Below are 5,008 nucleotides of genomic sequence, written 5' to 3'. Positions count from 1 at the left end.
CATTTGACACAAATGGATACCCGCCTTTAGATATCTATTCTTAATTCAAACCAGTATGCTGTTAATGAATTTAATCGAATTTTAAATGCCAATTTTGATTTCAAGAAAATAATTTCTTTCATGCACAGCTTGATATAAATTAGCAATTAGTGAAGTCAAAAAAATGTAAAACCAAATCATTTGAAGACTAGAAAAACTCCTCCGACTGTCTCGAACGAGTCGCAACTCTTTCTTAAATGTCCGTTTGCGAAAATCGTTACTCGGAATGCATCCAAAACGGAATTAAAAAAAAGGCAGACGGTCCGGCCGGCCCGCGCGGGATTCCAAATTACCGACGATTTAGTGCAGCGGCCTTACGCGCCCAGTGGGGCCGATAGCTCAGCGGCGGTTATGGCCGCGGCCCCGTTCCTTCTCAACCGGAACCAAGTCGGGCAGGTGCATACGGCCCCCTTGAACCACCTCCGCGGCCTCCTTTGATTTATTCGAGGCCGAATTTGTTTGATACGCGGCGGTTGCAGTGGTCTCGACGGACAGATGCGCTCCGCGCAAATCGACGATTTGGAGCTGACGTTCGTTCGCAGACAAAAATTTATTATTGCTATAAAGTTTATTATCTAACGTTTTTTTTTTCCAGAATAAGAAATTTGTTGTTAGGACCATTTATAATTAGAATTTATACAATGTTTAAAAAATTATTCCGGGGACATTTGAAGTGTGTTTCAGAAAACTGTACATATTGTGCAGAAAATTTTGAACATTTTTCGTCAAATTGTGCGTCAAAGTATGCGCAAATTATCGTTGTGATGGCCGTTATTTCTGTGGACGGCCTTTCACACATTTAAGGATGTTCATTCATAGTTAATATACCGGGTGGGGCATTTATCTTGAGACAAAATAATCGATTATTTAGAAAAAAGTTTTACAATTAGACAAAAATTTTAGGGCACCAAGGGGACAATTGAAAGGTCCATTTTTCGAAGTGGTGTTTTTAGATCGGAAGTAGATTTTTTTTAGGAACACCCATTTTCTGCCACGATTTTTGATTAAAAAACGAAAACAAACACTTTGTTCTTATTATTTTTCGATATAACCCATATTTTGACCATAAAATGGCCATAAAAACAAAAAAACTACTACGTCCACGTCGTTATTCCGGGGTAGTGTTAAAAGTAGTTAATAATTATACAGTTTTTGGACCTTAAAATGACCTTGATATCTAATCTTGTTTTAGAGGTTCATATCTTATTGTAGAACTTCCCGCTCTTGTAATTTCCGAGGTCAAAGAAGAGGGTCCCATTTAAAATTTTGAATTTGATCTTCAAACAACCTTGAAGTCAAGGTCAAGGTCATTTTCAAGGTCATGTCAAGATAGCTCCCTTTTCACCCTACAACTTTTGTATGAAACATTTTTTTAAAGTGATCCCAACAAGGTACTCCGTTAATTCAAGTCTTGTTTTTTTTTTGAGACCTCAGAAGTTCACAATATTCAATCACGGCATTTTTTTAATTTTCAAATAGGTCCAGTCAAAAAAAATCAAAATATCCATAATTCATTCATGACTTTCAATTCTTTACTATTATTATAATTTTTCCGTTTTGAATATCGTGCACAAGTAGTAAGTAATGGAAGATACGTTTTCTCTTGCTTGAACATGTTGAGAACCGCATTTCGTTATCATGTTTAGTTTCGAGATACTTATATTTTCGAAGTCATTTTTTAATAAACGTCAATTACACCGAAACTGTACGATTTAGATCCAACATTTGTTTATTAAATTCGAAAAGAAATTAAAAAATGTAAAAAATATATACCTATAGAGTATCCTATTTGCAAAGATGAAGTAACGCTCACAAAATTGATTTGGTACAATTTTTATTTGTTATTACTGATTTTACTAGAACTGGCGAATAATCCATCAGTTTTACCTAGGATACCATGTACATAGTTCAAACAGACTTGAAGGTAAGTAACTTTTAAGTTACGAAAAGCTCCAAATTACGATGAACATAAAAACTAAGAAAAATTTAAAACTGAACGGGGATTTATATAAAATGGCCGCCACGGATACAGTATTCCCTAAGTACGAGCAAATAATGTCTGTAAATTAGCAACAAGCCACATGGGTTTGTGTAAAATTACGTTATGTAAAAAAAATGCATATTAAATTGTATATTATACATTATTGTTTAAGGTAATTTTACATAAAATTTTTGTCAGTGTATAAATTTCTTAAATTCTTATTATCTTTTTTCTTCATAAATTGCTTAAGCATAACACAGGTCCAAACAGAAATCGAAAAGTTCTTTTTCCCAAACTAGGTGACCTTTATGATTTTGCGACCATACGACCCCATCATTTAAATCAAGGTCAAATGAAAGGTCAAACACATTAACTCGAATCCGAGGCCATGATTCATTACTTATATAATATGCTGTAAGAAGGGACATCATGAACCGATATTTCTTGTGCATTTAGATGTCATGGGGTCATATGGACATCGGGATCGTGATCAGCGACCACAAAAATATGGAGGTCAACTAGTTCGAGACTCATTCCTAGGATATCAACCGAGAGATCAAAAGAAGGATTTGACCTACAAATGACCTTCAGAGGTCGATTCGACGAACAGGTTGAAGCATATTCGTTCTTTCAGAATCCGGGGTAAAAAAAAATGTATCATTCGAGTTAATGTGTTTGACCTTCCTTCATCTGTCCTTGATCTAGACATGATGGGATTATACGTACACCGGTATCGTGATCGGCGACTCCAAGAACATAAGGGTCACTTAGTCTGGGAAAAAGGACTTTTCGATTTCTGTTTGTGGGCCGGTGTAATTTTCTGGAACCTTACTAATGAGTCACTGCCATCACAAAGTGAGGTATAAGTTTCATATATGTATAACAAAACGAGTTTTTATGTAGATTATTTAAAATCAATCCAGTTTTAAGGCTGGCGTTTTGTAGATCGTACTTTTAGTAAGACAATTATAGAACAAGTAGATCCATCCAGGAAGTGACGAAAGCTTAACTAGAGCAACTTCCGTTATTTTTTCGCAATGAATGATCACGGAAAACATGTAAACATCAGAAAATGTACCTTTCCTGTTTTGTACAGTGTGATTATATTTATAGTAACTTACGCGATTTTCTGTATGTTCAACAGGAGCGCAAAATTCAAGAAACGTAAGATAAACATACGAGGTAAAAACATGCTTTTTCCATTATTTTGAATGTATTGTCAGTTGTCTTATACTCTGAAGAAAATTTATATAACTGGTATAGTGAAGAAATATTATTTCTAACTTGCCTAGATTTTCTAAAATGCTGGACAAAAAATTGCGCATATAAACGCACCCATTAAGATACTCAAATATAACGCCTTGTAAGAAATCAACACCAACTCAGATTTTACAGATTCTAGGGGTAGGATGGTATTAATACAAGCAAATTATACTGCTCGATGCGTTGTCGCGGAAAGGGAGAGTATTTATCGTTTCTAGTTCACGGTATATCAAAGGATCATTATTTAACTTATTCCAAAGGGACATTTCAGTCTTACAAAGCTACAATGGCAAACAAATTAATCGCATCGCACTCCCAAGTCAAACAGAATCCATTTGGGTCCCGGGAAAGCTGCCCGCGTTATATTTTAGGTGTTTTTTTTTGACACGCGCAGCCCTTATTTATATCCGTTGCAGCACTTGAGCAGAAATCTAAATTATTCATGTCGCCATTTCATATCCTGCCATCTTTTAAATTTTACGTCGTCGTCCGGAGTGTAATGGATTTACAGCGGCCCGTCCACTTTTAATGTAACTTTGTTGGAGTTTTTGTAGTCGCTAGAATCCACAGGGAGCTGCTGAGAATTAAAAAAACTCTATATATTAAGCTCTACTATTATTAATATTGTTAAACCTTGGATTTCTAGTCACTTCCATAATTGATATTCTGTTATTTAATTTTATAAAATAAAGTCAAGAAATACACTCATAAAAATTTTATCTAAAATTACGCACTAGATCGTTGGTTATTTGACGCAGTCATATTCCATAGATAAGAGTAAAATAATAAATTTCTCGGTAAAAAACTTATAGTTAAACAATATTTACGTATCTAAGACAAACAAGACACATTTTCTCCTACAAAACTCACTTCTAATTTAAAATAATTAAGTATAAGGAGAAAAATTCTTCATGTATTTTCTGGGAAAAGCTTCACTGTCAAACTATTCGCCTTCATACACACTTTAATCGTCCATCCATCCTCCTTTTACAAATAACAACTTCAAATATTTTTTTATCGAAATTTGTTATATTTTCTTAGTGATATCGGTTCTATTATTTTTTTTTTTTCGCCATTACGACTAGTTCTTAGAACAATGTATTATGACAGCGATACAATCTCCCCACCCTATATTCAACATATTGCTGCTCTGTGAAATTGTTGCATGCCATATGTCCTTTGGTCGCTCCAGTATTCAAACAATGATTAAGGTTAATTTACCGGTGTAGGCCAGGAAATATAAAGTTGGACGCGACTTTTTGTTTCTGCAAGCTGAATTTATACATAGATTTATAGATAGATATAGATATATTTATAGATAGATGCTAAATATTATGTACAATAACATATTAGTATCCACAGTCATAAAAATGAGGGGAAGATTGTTTACAAGGTGGTTAATTGTATAATTTTTACGTAAATTCACTTTTTTCCGTTCATTTCCAAGAGAAAACTGTAAAGTACTTTTTTTTCGTCTCAAAAAGACCTACAAAACTTGCCCTCGAGCGTCAAAAAATATTGATTAGATCAAAAGTTATAAACAGAAGAAGTTTATTTATGACTTCTAAATTAAACATTTATAAACTACGTTATTATTACCAGAACGTTTTGGCATCGCATCCTCTCATTTCTTATCACTGTCTAATAACTCACACGAAATCTGGAATCGGTAAGTTGAATAGTTTACAAGTTATGGCCTTATAAACAAATTGACTAATTATTAGT

This window comes from Anoplophora glabripennis, unplaced genomic scaffold (genome assembly GCF_000390285.2).
Source record: "Anoplophora glabripennis isolate ALB-LARVAE unplaced genomic scaffold, Agla_2.0 scaffold279, whole genome shotgun sequence".
NCBI lineage: Eukaryota > Metazoa > Arthropoda > Insecta > Coleoptera > Cerambycidae > Anoplophora > Anoplophora glabripennis.
Note: the sequence above shows the minus strand (reverse complement) of the source record.